At 37.4% G+C, this 16,993-nt stretch overlaps 1 long non-coding RNA gene across 1 annotated transcript; it reads right to left on the minus strand.

Annotated features, from left to right (window-relative positions):
• Positions 1-943: 943 nt before the first annotated feature.
• Positions 944-5,728, minus strand: LOC114915021 (uncharacterized). The gene is made up of 3 exons (XR_003802862.2): positions 4,765-5,728; positions 3,649-3,971; positions 944-1,863 (listed from the first exon to the last, which is right to left on the minus strand). It is a non-coding gene; the product is annotated as an uncharacterized LOC114915021 (long non-coding RNA).
• Between the last annotated feature and the right edge of the window lie 11,265 nt (positions 5,729-16,993).

Here is a 16,993-nt window from a genome sequence, read left to right on the forward strand (position 1 = left end):
CTAGGAACTGTTGGTGCAATCAATTTGTCTAGGTAATTGGATCAAAAATTCATTCAAACTAGTGTGAATCCAAATGAATTGACTGGTTTTCTTGTTAAACCAATAAAATTGGTAATCTATAATCTAGGCAGTAGATCACTTTACGTCACAAGCTCATAGTTGGAATTGTGTCTTAAAGAGGCCAAGTTTCACATAATGGTTAATACTTGACATCAAAATAATATGAAAAGTTGGTATCATAGGGATTTTAACCTTATTCCTTAGCATAAAGCCACTACTACACTACAACACTTTGCATAATTTTTTTAGAAGTTTAAATTATATGTGTGTACATGTGCATGAACGTGTGATATTTTCAAGTAGTGCAATTAATGATTCATTAGTTTAACTAATGACCCACTAAAGTAGTACTTCATCCAAATTGATAATTGACCCAATTTTGACAACATTAGTCTCCATTCTTTCTTAGCTTCCAAATAATTTTATTATCATTTGACAAGAAAATAGACATAGATAAATGTTTGGTATCATGAGGGATAAAAATATCATTAATAAGACTTGAAGCCCAATTACCCATTGATTGATCAATTATATCATATGCATTTAAATTCTTCAAGCCATGAATAAAAAGAGTTTAGACATATGAATCACCAACTGCATGAAGCCATGGCATGTTCCAAACATTTACCATATATCCAATTGCCAACTAATGTCTTCCTTAACCACCACCCGTGAAGTGTAGATACTACACCACATGTAATTTGGGTTATATTCCAATTAAGAACTGAAAAATTATCATTTTACTAGAACAAGTTTTTTTTAACATTAGTAAATGGGCATTATACATTGAGTAAAGAACCAATGTAGATGCTATTGATGTAAAATTTAATAGCTTTCTACACTAGTTGTCTTTTTTTTTTTTTTTTTTTTTTTTTTTTTTTTTTATAGAAAAATAACGGTTATGGCATGCATGCATTATTATAGAGCAAGGACATCCCAACAACATTATCATTTCCAAACCTATCTATCATTTGTCATATGCCATAAAGTATCATTAAGAACAAAAAAGAGGTACAAATAAGCATGAGAGGGTTAGACCAAGGCTCATGCTAGAAAATCATCAAAACCTAAAATTGGGCAATCCACAACGATTGTTGAAAAAAGACTCCTTAAGAAATAAAGGTAAAACATCTTAGCAAATAAAATCCACTCACTACAACAAAAATCACTTTTAGTGACAATTATTATACTTTTTAATGGCAATATAAATGAGCAGCAAAATATTTAGTGACCATAAGATTTTGGCCGGTGTATATGGAGTCGCTAAAAATATTAGTGGCAATTATAAGAAGTGCTGGTAAAAGTTCATTTTATGGCCACTAAAAATCGAATATGTTTAACGGCAATACTAGTAACTATTTTTATGGCCACTAAAAAACCTTTAATGATAATATTAGTAGTTATTTAAATGGCCACTAAAAGTACTTTTTTAACTTTGATTACATTACTAACAGACCTTTATTATTACATCTGTAAATACTTATTTTATTGCTAAAAAAATTAATTTATTAGTAATTTTAATTGTTGTTGTAACTATTTAACAATACTACTTTTCTAGCAATATAAACAAATCTATGAGTTGGTATAACAATGCTCCTTCAAATAAAGGTTATGCAACCAATAGGTACAACAAGTGCAAATCCTTTAAATTAAAGAATACAACACAACAATCAGAAAGTAAATTGTATCTAGAAAATTTATACTCTTAATTTGAAGAGTACAGGTCCTTATAGATGTAATATTCTTCCTTATGTGACAAAGTTTTACATTGAGTATACCTAATAAGTAATAACCATCTTCCACCTGCAAGGCACAAAGTAGTAAGAATCACTTTATGAAAATATACTAATTTATCATAAACAACTAGATTTCATAGTCCTAAAAATGTCATTTATAAGCTTAACATGTTTTAATCTCATTCCTATTGTTTGAGTAGAATACGACAAGATATTGATTTCATTAATGGTTTTATCTTTGATAAGCGAGAATTTTAAAATTAACTTAAATAAACTAAAAAAACATCAAAAAACATTTTAATGAGTACCTAATCAAAGATAAAAATTATTAGTTTTTTAAATAAAAAAATCAAGTCTTATCTTATAAAATGGAAAAAGGGCATAATTACATTAAAAGAAGATTATTCACTCAAAATATTTTGTTATGTGAGGAATGATATGTTGTTATGCTCGTTAAACTCACAATTTGTGAAAAATACTACAAAGGATTCTTTCATGCAAGTTTTTTAATAAGCTAATAAAGTGACATGATGAACAAAGGCAACCTAAGAAGTTGTGATATGAATGACATCTTGTCATGGGAAAACATTATAAAGTAATGATCAAATCCACAAGCTCTAAGTAGAAATAAAAAACTAACTGTTAGCAGGTAAGGTGTTGAGTATTATGTGAGAGAAATTATCATCTTGTATCATTCTAACACCTTTATAGAGAGTATGATTATCGTTTTATAAGTTGCCAAAGAAATAACAATCTAACTAACCATGATTGTTGGTCTAGCAAACTAACTAACCATGATTAGGACTAGCTAATCTAAAACTAACTAAGACAAATATAGGTATAGAGGAAAATAGAAAAGAAAAGCTAATGAGAGAAGCACCTTATTTATCCTAATACTAACCTGGAAACATCTTTCAACTTCATTTAAGAGATCCTTACTAGCACCCTTGACTAGTACTGACCATCGAATTCTTGTAATACTTGAAATATAAATTGGATATCATACATCAAGTAATCGATGTTTAATAACTTTAAAGATTAAATTAATTGATATATTTCAAACTTTAATTTTTTGTAACATATCATTTTTCCTCTTTTAAAAGAATAATTTTTTTAACTATTACAAAACTATCCTTGACTACTTATTCAATAGTGGGGTTCCTTAATATGTTTAAGTTTAACAAATTTTAAGTTGGAAGACTTAGAAATAAACAAAACACTTTTAATCAAAATAATGTAACTAGCTAGGCTACTCATAACATTTAAAATAGAAGGGTAACAATCTTAGAATCTTTTTTGCAGCTTCTAGAGCATGCGAAATATGTTATGCTCCAACTAATGCTTGTTTTTGAAACCAAAATTTTCTGTTTGTTTGCCTCTAGAGCAATAGCAACACGATTATGCAGAAAAATTTTTAAATTCCAAAAAGCTCTTTGGTAAAGATCATATGCAACAATCATAACAAAAGGGAACTAGTGAATAGTTAAAATTTTTCCAATACAGTTTTAAATCTGTTTCTTTGTTAATTGGGATGTGGTTAAAGTGCTTTGTAAGTATGAAGGGATGCCCAGTGATGTGTTTTATGTAGATTTAAGGGAGTTAGGAGTTGAGGTATAATTTTTTTTCTTCTACCTGTGAGAGGGTGCTCTACGGTTATTGTATAACTGGTTTGTAATTTTTTTAACACCTTTTAGGCACAACTTGTGTTGTGATTGTCTCTTAATAATATTGTCATTAAAGAGGCACAATCTGTAGTATTCTTACACTAGATATTTTAGTATATTCTAGTGTCATAACCTTGAGATCAAATGAAGAACTTTAAATTAAAGAGAATAAGAAAAAACAAATTCACCTTTTTGCACTCCATCTTGAAAACAAGATATCTGTCTTGTGTTAGCTCTGGTTCACGAGATATAAGTCTTGAAATCTAAGAAGGGCTCAGTTGATAATAAAAACATAGATTATTCAACATTAATTGAGAGATAAAGACAATGCAGAACCTTCAGATAAATAACAGAGTATATGAGAGCCTCCAATCTTCTCCTTGCAAACTTGAAACACGATTACTTCAGGGTCTTGGGCTATCCACCACACCATGGGAATTCTAACCCCATTTAAGCCATTTTCTAATATGAACTTGAAATCATCTTTAGTGATGTATGTATTCCAATGATCCTGCATGCCACCATAGCTCTATATTATTCAATTAAAATTTTTTTAAAACGTTGCTCCTTGTTATGTTTTAAATCATTTTATTTTTCTCTCATGATTTTGGGAGCTTTATTTGGTCCATAACCATTTGTAATTTGCTTGTCAAAACATTCATTTTCAAGACTGATGGGTCACTATCATCCCAACTGGATCCTTCATAATTTGCAAGCACCAAAGTTATTAAGAGTTTAAAAACATTACTACCTAACATAATCTATAGCAACTTTGAAGGTTTAAGATCATCATAATCATTATTGTGTGATCAATTAATAAAACAAATGAGGCTAAAATATGAAGAAGAAAAAATAGATCATTTGGTGCTTTGATGCGAACCCTGTTTTGGACATCATCACTCCTCGAAATCTCAACTATTCCTTCATCTTAATTTGTCAATCTCACAAATTGCTTACTAGAAACTCTAAAATTGAAGGTCACTTCATTGAACCTCCATAACAGCATTGTTGATGGTTCCAAAAAAAATGCCACTAAATATATAAAATTGTAAATGTGTAGCAAAACTATGCAGGAATTGTGCTATTAGAAACAGACGCAAGCATTGTCTAATAATTATGCAATATTTGAATTGTGTTATCTTTAAAATAATTAACACGTAAAACATTAGAGGATGAATGAAATATATTCAAGAGAAAAATATATAAAACCCTAAGATTTGAATAATTTATCAAATAGAAGATTCTGATAAAGTCATTCAGAGAGATTGTTACGAGAGAGATAAGATAACAAACCCTAAAATTACCTATTTGAGATTTCTCAATTGATCAACTGAGTAACCTTGTGAGCCATTGTTGTGAGAAATTGAGTGATTGAGTGAACGATTAAGATGATGGAGAAATTTTTTTGAGAGGGTGAAATTCACAAGTAACATGCCCTGATGATCTAAGTATTGTACCCTCAATATTACACTTGATGACACCACAAACAGAAGGGTTCCAGTCCACCTTTTTAATCACTAGGGGCTTTGGTTGTCCAGTCACTTCATATTATTGTTAAAGGATCTATACATCAGTCCATAAATGAGAGATACATTCAATGGAAAGCTATCTAGACACGGATACGATGAATATAACCATTGAAATGGCTTGTTCAAATGGAGGTTAATGATTTTGGAATCACACTTTACTCCACAGGTACCAGATGATTCAAAAAACATGCACTAATGCAAAGGAAAATACATCCTAAACCTAACCACTCCAACAATTGTCTAGAACATTCAAAAGGCCATGTGTTGACATGAGACCAAAAGGTACCTAAATAATGTCTTGTAGCCAAGACCAAGAAGACATGGACGAAGAGCAAAAAAAAAAAAAAAGATGGTCCGTCATCTCTTCCACTTGACCACACAACAAACAAACTAACAACACATACAAACCACGTCACCTAAAAGCATCATTGTTAGGAGGCTCTGGTGCAATAACCTTCAAACTATGCATGAGCATAAAGGAGGTATGCACTTAGAGTAAACGTGCAACTTAAGATAAGTTGCCTCATCAAGGGTTGAAAGAAATAATTCTAAAACCTCCTTCATTGATAGGACGACAAACATGCTTACAAGCAATAGTGACCACTTTATGTACATTAAAGTTCATAGATCATACAAAATTCCAAACCATGTTGTCAATTTTACAAATGAAGGCCCAAAATTAATATTTGTTGATTAAGCTTAAGATGAAGACATGATGGAAGAGCATGGGCCAAAGGCCCAACCACTAGAGCTATGGCCAGGAGATTACTTGAAGATTTGTCTGCTTCAGAGCTTAGTGGGCCCAATGGGCTTGGTGGGCCTAGGGTACTTCTCACATGGACCTTACTTGATTAAACACCATGTTTTATTACATTTTATTAGTATAGGAAATTACTTTGATTTTGGTCTTGTATTTTGACCATAGACTAGGGTTTATGTTCTTGGGCTTGTAATTGGGCTTCTTAGGCTTTGGGCTTTTGATACCCAATATCAGGCTCATTCTTCTTCTTGTAATTTTTTATATTCATTGTATTCATTAGACCAATGTATTTCGGTCATTAGACTAGGTTTATATGAAGTATACATTAATAGGTGAATTAGGTTTCATTCATGTGTCATTTAGAAGTAATTTGAATTGAATTTGAGTCACATGGATGGCATGGAGTGGTTCCGGCCATGTGAGCTCCAAATTCACTTCAAATAACTCTTAAATGACATCTAAATGAGGGTAGCATCCGGATTAGTCTTGAAAGTGGCCAAAGTTTGAATTTCAAATTCAAATTTGAAATTCAAACTTGGCGCCAACTAGACCTATTTGGATTGCCGCCAAGTTAGTCTAGCTTCCCACCTATAAATGTGTATTCTTTGCTTTGTAAAAACATTTTTGATGATATAAGATTTCTGAATTGAATTTTCAGCCATCTTCAAGAGTCACCGAAGTTCTAAGAGAGAGCAAGAGAGAGTGCCTTCAAAACCTTAGGAATCCCTAGTTTCCTTCCCTTTGAAGTGAGCAATCTCTTGATTGCTTGAGCTTGGATGCTTCCCTCTAAGGCTTTGGCCTTCAATCCAAAAGTTCTCCTTCTCCTAAAGTGTTTCTCCATCCGGTGTTATCTCCATTGAAGTTGATTCGTGCCTAGAAGTGTCGCCACCGGCCCGAAACGGGCTTTCGGCATTCGCGAAGGATGGTTGGACTCTTTTATTTGTTTAAAAATATGGATTACTAGAATGACTTATTCTCAAACTGAGACCTTGTCAAACGAGCAATTTTATTAAAAGGCTCACCAATCCATGTTAATCCTAAGCGGGACCCTCCATGGATTAGTGGTTTTCATAAAAAGGAAGGGTTCATGGAGTCGCCACCAATGTTTTACTCAAAACATTGGAAAAAGAGGTTTAAGGCAATCGATTCAAAAATCGACTTCGGCCATTACAACCAGAGTCGGGTAAGGGAGTCGGTTATGCGTGGGGAAGGTGTTAACACCCCACAGCGCCCCTTTCGGGTTCCCTATGACAGATTATTTAAAAATAATAGTGCAAAATTACTAAATTACCCCTATTTATTCTAAGCAATTATAAATTAACTATCTACATGATGACAGTTTAAATATGTACACACAGAAAGCGGTAAAAGAAGGGACTTTAAAGAGATAAACCTTTGAAGCGTGCTTTCTTATATATCTTGACAGAAATTGGGAAGCGTTTTGGCGTTCCCTCCCTCTACAAGACCGCTCGCTCCCTCCTATAAAATTTTAACTATGGAAATCCGGAGGATTTCCCTTCGACTAGGTTCGAGACTCAAGCAAATGGCTCGTGACTCAAGAACTTCGTCGGATCAACTCTCCGAGGGATTTCTAGGCAGAGCACTGCTCAAAAAAACCCAGAATACTCAAGAAGAGGGTTAAAACTGTGTGTGAAAGTGTCAAATGACGTCCCATTGACGTCATATTTATAGGGAAGAGGCTCAATACGGTTTCTGGGGGTCAATACGGTCCGTATTGAAGTTTTGAACTACAATACGGCCGTATTGAATTCAATACGGCCGTATTGAAGTTCAAAAACCTCAATACGGCCGTATTGAAGTTCAGTGCAGCCGTATTGAGTTCAATGCAGCCGTATTGAACTTCAATACGGCCGTATTGAGTTCAGTGCGGCCGTATTGTAGTTTAAAATGTTCAATACGGCCGTACTGAACTCTTGGGAGGCCGTATTGGGCTTCATTCCCTCCACTTTCTTATTTTTTGCTACTCTAAGACCTCTAAACCTACAGATAATCATCCTAGGGTCTTCCAGGGTCTTCCAGGAGTCCTTCCGGCTGACTTTCCTTTAGTCTTCGAGAGTCTTCAAGCTTTATTTCCGACCCGGACAATTTTAGGGGTCTACAGCTGCCCCCCCTTTACTTAGTCGGACGGCCTTTTGGTGTACCGGCTGACAAGTAAAGGAGTTGACCCAATTGTCCGGGTGATGTGCCAACCTTCTGACTTGTAGCGTCTTTCGGTGGAAAATTGTTGAGTAGCCTCTCCAGGTTGTTGCATACCTCGGCGCTTCTGACAACCTCGGTAGCTAAGTTTACCCTCTCCAGGGTCAACTTCACTCGACGCCCGAGCTGGAAGTTGAACACCAATGTGCCTCTGACGACGCTGATGGTTGAGTACTGTCTCTCCAGACCTTGAGTACCGTCTCTCCAGACTTTGAGTACTGTCTCTCCAGACCTTGAGTACCGTCTCTCCAGACTTTCTTTGAGTACCGTCTCTCCAGACTTTCTTTGAGTACCGTCTCTCCAGACCTTGTTTGAGTACCGTCTCTCCAGACTTTGTTTGAGTACCGTCTCTCCAGACTTTGTTTGAGTACCGTCTCTCCAGACTTTGTTTGAGTACCGTCTCTCCAGACTTTGTTTGAGTACCGTCTCTCCAGACTTTGTTTGAGTACCGTCTCTCCAGACTTTGTTTGAGTACCGTCTCTCCAGACCTTGTTTGAGTACCATCTCTGCAGACCTTGTTTGAGTACCGTCTCTCCAGACCTTGTTTGAGTACCGTCTCTCCAGACCTTGTTTGAGTACCGTCTCTCCAGACCTTGTTTGAGTACCGTCTCTCCAGACCTTGTTTGAGTACCGTCTCTCCAGACTTTGTTTGGTCTCTGATGACCTAGGCAACTGAGTTTGCCCTCTCCAGGGTCTGCGTCCGTGTCTTCTGATCACTTCGGAAATGCGAGTTTACCCTCTCCAGGGATCTGAGATGATTTTTTTTTCTCCACAGTCCACTATGCTGCTTCGACGTTTTTCTGATTTTGTGCCACTGAGGGCTGGATAACGCAGGGATCCGTCTAGGGGATGTGCATTCATTCATAGGTTCTTGTGCCCCAACTTGCATTTGCATAGTTGGTACCCATGGGGAATTTCTGACTCCTTGGGGTGTAGACACAGATGCTCTTCTTAATTTGAGCGATGCCTTATGTTTGGCTGACGTCCTTTTGACGTAAGTGGAGTATCCCGGTTATCCTTATTCGGGTGTCTCTCTTTGATTTTTCTGATTTTTGTAGCCTCTGTGTAGGCTATTATCCACTGAGGGTTCTGGATGTTGATTTTGATTTTGTCTCCACAGTCCACGATGCTGCTTTGACGATTGTTTTTGATTTTTGTGCCACTGAGGGCTGGATAACGCAGGGATCCGTCTAGGGGATGTGCAGTTACTCATAGGTTCTTGTGTCCCAACTTTCCTTTGCATAGTTGGTGCCCATTGAGGAATTTCTGTTTCCATGGGGTGTAGACACGAAGATGCTCTTTCTGAGATGAGCGGTGCCTTATGATTGGCTGACGTCCTTTCGACGATGGTGGAGTATCCCGGTTATCCTTATTCGGGTGACTCTTTTTGTTTTTCTGGTTTTGTCGCCTCTATGTAGGCTGTTATCCGCTGGGGGATTTTGTCATTGATTTTGATTAGCCTCTTCTGTTAGGCAGATCATCTTGACGCTTGATGTTTGGCCAAGAGCCGGATTCCACTTGGGGAATGATTATTGATCTTTTGATTTTTTTCCTTTTTGTAGGAATGCCTCTTGAGTAGGCGACTGGGGATTTGGGGATCTTATGTATCCCAGAGTATTATTTAGAAAGCCTCTTCAGGCTTAGCTTCACTCTTCGTTTGAGTTGGAAAGCTATCTTCCACTGAGGAAGTTTAAGTCCTTTCGACTTGGATATTCTGTTTAGATGATCAAGCCTCCCTTGGGGAATTTTGCTGATCTTGGTTTGATAGCTTTCACTGGGGAATTTGGCCCGTGAGTGGAAGCTGAGATATCTCTGGGGAGTATTATTTCGGCGAGCCTCTCCAGGCTCAATTATTCTTATACGAGTATTATTTCGGCAAGCCTCTCCAGGCTCAATTATTCTGTATGATGAATTGGTTTTTTGTTCAGCCCAAGAATGCGAGCTGAGACGTCTTTTGGAGAGTATTATTTCGGCAAGCCTCTCCAGGCTTAATTATTTTGTGGGAGTATTATTTCAGCAAGCCTCTCCAGGCTCAGTTATTCTGTGGGAGTATTATTTCGGCAAGCCTCTCCAGGCTCAGTTATTCTGTATGAGTATTATTTCGGCAAGCCTCTCCAGGCTCAGTTATTCTGTACGATGAGTTGCTTTTCTTGTTCAGCCCAAGAATGCAAGCTGAGATGTCTTTTGGAGAGTATTATTTTGGCAAGCCTCTCCAGGCTCAGTTATTCTGTATAATTTGTTGGATTTTCTGTATTTTGCCTTTTTGTTAATTTTGGCTTTTTCTGTGTTTTTGCCTTTTTTGTTGATTTTGGCTTTTTCTGTGTTTTTGCCTTTTTTGTTGATTTTGGCTTTTTCTGTGTTTTTGCCTTTTTTGGTTGATTTCGGCTTTTTCTGTACAGAAATGTCTCTGAGGAGTATTATTTTGGCAAGCCTCTTCAGGCTCAGTTATTCTGAGAGAGTATTATTTCGGCGAGCCTCTCCAGGCTCAATTATTCTGTGAGAGTATTATTTCGGCGAGCCTCTCCAGGCTCAATTATTCTGAGAGAGTATTATTTCGGCAAGCCTCTCCAGGCTCAGTTATTCTGAGAGTATTATTTCGGCGAGCCTCTCCAGGCTCAGTTATTCTGAGAGTATTATTTCGGCAAGCCTCTCCAGGCTCAGTTATTCTGTACGTTTTATTGATTTTCCGAATTTCTGCATTTTGTTTGCTGCTGTCATACACAAGCAATTTTTCTATTTTTTCTATTTTATGCGACTGCCTCATGATGAGGTCTTTGAATATTTCTTTGTGGCCAATACGGCCATATCTATTTCAGTACGCTCGTACTGAGTTGAAAATTTGTTCATAACCCTGTTTTTAGTACGGGCATACTGAACATGATACGGGCGTATTGTTTTTCTGAAGTTTATATTTTTTGTTTTTAATAAACAGAGAATAAGTGATCTTCCATTACACCTATCATCTGTATGCATGTATGCAGTATGATGCACCTAATTCTATTTGATTCACTTTTCAAAAGAATTAACCGATGCGTTTCTCTGTTTGGATTTTTGCCATTCCTCTAGACGGGCTGTGTGCTGCCGATTTCTGTAACCGAGGAATGATGCATGTTATATTGAGATTTGGTGTCATCAACCAAATGATTTTCCTTTCCTTTAGAAGATGTGTCAACCCTCCTATTGACTACTATATCTCCATGTTTCCACTAGATTATTCAAAAATCGTTTGGGACAAGAGAGAAAAGAAAGGAAAGGTATATTCTTTTTTGAAAGTTTGTGTTTTAGAGGGGATTTATTTTTATTTTGAAAAATTGATTTTGTAAGAATGGCTGGCCAATGGTAGGCTTAAGTGTTTAGGCTTGTTTGATTAAACACTTATGAAGTTAAGCACGTCTTGGTTATTAACATTTGTGATTTGACAACTTGGATAGCTTTTCTTGAGCCCCTTTGTTGAATTCAGTTGGTGGTACCATCATGGATTTATTCTGTTTTTTGATTGTCCTTATTTTTGCCTAAAACACCCTTTTGTGGCGTTTTAGTGGACTTTTGTTTTTGTTTATTTTTGCAACCCTAACTTTTGCCTAGGTCACCCTTTCGTGGGATTCCTAGCGGGTCTTTTGCTCTTATTTTTGCGCAGCCCCCTTTTTGGGTTTCCTGCCGAGCTTTTTGTTTTTTAGGATTTTTGTCCTGAATGGATTTCTTTTTATCCATGACGGTACTTATTGAGGCCAAGGAGAGGTGCTCCAAGTTGTCACACACTTCCACATAAAAAAGATGCGGGTTTATTTTTATTAAGACGATTTTAACCTCATTTATGTTTATTCAAACAGGGTTAAATAATGCGGTCTAGAATTTTATTGCAAGCAAGAAAAGAAGCAATAAAGAATTAATAAAGAATGATTTTATTATAATCATAATGGAAAACATGTGCCCTATCGAGGCTCGGGGGTCGGGCTGTCCCCGAGGAGTAATCTCTAATAGTCATCAGGTTTACACATCCCTATTGGAAGGAGAAGAGCACTTGATGACGACGACCGGCCTTGACGCTTGTGAACCGGCCTTCCTAAAGATCTGGCTTAAAGAACGTCGAGAAGGATCTTGGTTCCTCTTCGTCCTTTGATCTTTATTAGGGTTGTATCCTAACCCTTGTTTCCCCGGATTATCTTTGATAATGGGTAGCTCTGGAGTCCCTTGGGAGTCCTTGCCAAGTCCTTGTCCCGGCAAGTATCCGTTCTTGGTGAGCATGGAGGCTACCTTCTTCATTTCTCGGGGAAACGTTTCGACATTGGCGATTTCCAATGCTTGGAAGGCGGTTTCTAAAGCTTCCTCCGCTGCATCCACGTAAGGTATGGTGGATGGTTTGCTGATGAGTATGTCATCTTCAGCTTGTACAGTCACCAGTTTGTCACCCACTATGAACTTGACTTTCTGGTGGAGCGTAGAGGGTACAGCTTTCGCATCATGAATCCAAGGTCGGCCGAGGAGACAGCTGTATGCGGGAGTAATGTCCATCACTTGGAATTCGACATTAAAGATAGTGGGTCCAATTTGGATTGGAAGATTGATCTCTCCCACCACTTCTCTTTTAGAACCATCGAAGGCTCGAACGATCATGTTGCTCGGGCGCATTTGGACTCCCTTGATTGCCAATTGCTTGAGCGTTCTTTTTGGCATCACATTCAAGGAAGATCCATTATCTACCAAGACTTTAGCGATGTGATACTCCTTGCACTTTACAGAGATGTGCAAGGGCTTGTTATGATTCGGTCCCCCAGCGGGGATTTCTTCATCGGTGAAGGTGAGGTGATCACTAGCCGTGATGTGACTAACAATCCCCTCAAACTTGTCTTGGGAGATAGTGTGCGACACATATGCCTCGTTCAAGACTTTCGACAGAGCTTGCCGATGCGGTTCGGAACTTAGGATCAACGACAACAGCGTAATCTTTGCTGGCGTCCTATGAAGTTGATCCACGATGGAGTACTCGCTCTGTCGGATAAACTTTAACAGCTCGTCTGTCTCCTCCTCGGATTCTTTTTCCTCGGTTTTCTTTTCTTCTTTTCCTTTATTTTTGGGAGCTTTGTCGTGCAGATCATCGGGAGTGTAGATCCTGCCACTCCTAGTCATGCCCCCAAGTCCAGCGATGTTAGAGATATCGCTGTAGGCAGAAGAATGGATGTCGTATATCCACGGCACAGCCTTATTTGATTCGTAGGGGAAAGGTCTTGGAGCAGTGATCCTTAATGGTGTTGGACCTTCCCCTTTATTCGTCTTGATTACCAACAACGGAGTTGATGTGCGCTCGCTTGGCGCGGTTGTTGGCTTACACTTAATAACAAATGGCGTGCGATCCATTCTTTGAACATACGCATCAATTAATTCTTTCTTTTTATTAATGTTTATTAATGATTTACTAGGAGGGATGTATGAAATGTAAACCTAGATCCCTCCATGATCTTTGATAAGAATGCATGATATGAGATGATGACGTTGAATATGCATGCATTGTGTTTATTCAACTAAGCATTATCATGTTTTTAGGATGTCCCTAAGATGATGCATGATATTGCTTGGTTTGGATAAATAACCCTTTTTTCTTCTTTTTTTTTGGGTATTTTGTTTTTTGTATTTTTTTGGGTGAAAAGGGAAACTACCTACATGAATGTGATGAAGGTAGATGTTAACACCATGCAATGGAAGATTCTTATTCCTATTTATTCTTATTTAAAAAGGAATGTTGTATGTTTAAAGAAATGCAATGTATGCTCAAACAATTTCACATAATCAATGCACAAACAATTCACTCATCCACGAACAGTCACGAGCGAATCACGAGGTAGGGGTATCCTGCAGAAAAGTGCATATTCAAGGTGGTTCTAACTGTTCTCACCGGTCTGAGGCCCCCAAGGTGCCCCCATTATAGGGACCCAATTCCTCTCGTCGTAAGCCGATGGAAAGCTCCAACGCACTGTCGGACTCGAGTTCATGGTTATCACCTTGAGTGATGCTTTCCGACAACGGTCTACGGGCACCTATAGACCCATTCGACAACCGGCCGTACTAACATCCACTCCCTATGGCTTACCACTCATGCCCCCGGGTATAGAGGAAACTGTTGTGTGCAAAGGTTTGTGTGCAATTTTTATTTCAAACAATTGCGTAAAATTAAACATACAACAGTTATTAAAGCCACATAAATAAACATGTTATCATACAAGCAAGGGGTAATAAAGTAATTTTAACTATTATTTGTTAAAAATAATCTGTCACTCAATGGGACTGACTCTCCAGAATCCCCAGCGGAGTCGCCATCTGTCGCCACCGGCCCGAAACGGGCTTTCGGCATTCGCGAAGGATGGTTGGACTCTTTTATTTGTTTAAAAATATGGATTACTAGAATGACTTATTCTCAAACTGAGACCTTGTCAAACGAGCAATTTTATTAAAAGGCTCACCAATCCATGTTAATCCTAAGCGGGACCTTCCATGGATTAGTGGTTTTCATAAAAAGGAAGGGTTCATGGAGTCGCCACCAATGTTTTACTCAAAACATTGGAAAAAGAGGTTTAAGGCAATCGATTCAAAAATCGACTTCGGCCATTACAACCAGAGTCGGGTAAGGGAGTCGGTTATGCGTGGGGAAGGTGTTAGCACCCCACAGCGCCCCTTTCAGGTTCCCTATGACAGATTATTTAAAAATAATAGTGCAAAATTACTAAATTACCCCTATTTATTCTAAGCAATTATAAATTAACTATCTACATGATGACAGTTTAAATATGTACACACAGAAAGCGGTAAAAGAAGGGACTTTAAAGAGATAAACCTTTGAAGCGTGCTTTCTTATATATCTTGACAGAAATTGGGAAGCGTTTTGGCGTTCCCTCCCTCTACAAGACCGCTCGCTCCCTCCTATAAAATTTTAACTATGGAAATCCGGAGGATTTCCCTTCGACTAGGTTCGAGACTCAAGCAAATGGCTCGTGACTCAAGAACTTCGTCGGATCAACTCTCCGAGTGATTTCTAGGCAGAGCACTGCTCAAAAAAACCCAGAATACTCAAGAAGAGGGTTAAAACTGTGTGTGAAAGTGTCAAATGACGTCCCATTGACGTCATATTTATAGGGAAGAGGCTCAATACGGTTTCTGGGGGTCAATACGGTTCGTATTGAAGTTTTGAACTACAATACGGCCGTATTGAATTCAATACGGCCGTATTGAAGTTCAAAAACCTCAATACGGCCGTATTGAAGTTCAGTGCAGCCGTATTGAGTTCAATGCAGCCGTATTGAACTTCAATACGGCCATATTGAGTTCAGTGCGGCCGTATTGTAGTTTAAAATGTTCAATACGGCCGTACTGAACTCTTGGGAGGCCGTATTGGGCTTCATTCCCTCCACTTTCTTATTTTTTGCTACTCTAAGACCTCTAAACCTACAGATAATCATCCTAGGGTCTTCCAGGGTCTTCCAGGAGTCCTTCCGGCTGACTTTCCTTTAGTCTTCGAGAGTCTTCAAGCTTTATTTCCGACCCGGACAATTTTAGGGGTCTACAAGAAGGAGCTTAGGAGGAGTTCAATTTCCACTTCTTCTACTTCTTTCTATCATTTTTGGTATCAAGAGCAAGGTCTTCAAGGAGATAAGTTGTTTCACTTTTTGAGTCCGTTTCTTCTTGTGTTCTAGTGTGTTCTTTGTGTTCTAATTGTCTTGATTGAGTTTCTTTTCGGATCTATATGTTTTGAATCACATTTTGTTCCACAGATCCATTGGTTGATTGTTTTTGAATTTTCTTCCACAATCAACATGTTTAGGACCTATTAGCTTGTGCTTATTTTGAATTTCTTTGAGTCTCTCCATTCTAGTATGTGTCCGTGATTGGACTCCATGCATTGCATTAGATTTTGGTTTTGAATCCATGTTTTGTCTTAGAATGTTTGTTTAGTCCTTATATGTTTAAGAATTCCTTGAATAGCATGTTGACCTAATTTTTGTTTTTGAGTGCATTGTTCATCATTTGTTGCTCTCGGTTTGTGTTCTATTGTGCCTACCTATATGTGCTTTTTCTTTTGCCTTTTTGTGTTCATAATTTGCTACTAGTTCTAGCAAATTTCTTTAGAGTTAGGTTTCCATTATGTACTTAAGTTTTCAAATCACTTTCCATTGAAAAATCTTAAGAAAATTTGTGTTACCTAAAATCTCAAGTGTTTAATCCTACTTCTAGTGCACTAACTTTGTGGATTCAAATTTTATAAAAAAAAAATAATTAATAGGCTGAAAACAGAGATAAAAACAGAGCCTAAGTTTCAAAAGTTCAAAAGAAAAGAGTACAAAAGGAATCCAAACACAAAACCTAAAAACTAGTGCACTAGTTTCATCATTTTCACTTGAGTTTTTGGTTAACTTGTAGTCTCGGTTTCTATAGCTTGGAATCATAAAAAAATTGAAACAAAAGGCAAATACCTTCTCTGGAATCTTAATTTGAATATAGAAAAAGAAAGAATTAAAAAAAAATAGATAAAGCAATTTAAATTGAAAAAGCCGAGAGGTGTGCATTGACAAAATTTTTTTTGATTCCTTGGCTTGTTTTGACTACTACTTGTTCTATACTTATCCAATTGCTTTCAAATTTTTTTTGTATTGTTCATCTACTATAGTACCTATCTAGGAACTTTCCTAACTGAGTGCTAGCTTTATTTGGAGTCTTATTTTTCAGTTTTACTTGTTGAACCTCTTTGAGTCTTGTCATATATACATATTACTCTTCACTTTTGGTATAAGCTTTTCAAATTGTGCTTTTATTGATTGTCTTGTTTTCTTTCATTAAATTCCCTGTGCTGGAAGTGGCCTCAAATCTTTGCTTAAGGATCAAGTATTGCTCAACAAAGAGTAGGAAAAGTTTGGACACTAAGACTACAAAATTTTGACCTAATTTAGTGACCTAGCTTTTCCTAAATTTCCTTCACTTGAGTGACCATTCCTTTCACCTTGTGAGGAGCCTCCATTAACCTCTTTTGTTGTGTTTATTGTG

This window comes from Cajanus cajan, chromosome 5 (genome assembly GCF_000230855.2).
Source record: "Cajanus cajan strain Asha chromosome 5, NIPB_CcT2T_4, whole genome shotgun sequence".
Lineage (NCBI taxonomy): Eukaryota > Viridiplantae > Streptophyta > Magnoliopsida > Fabales > Fabaceae > Cajanus > Cajanus cajan.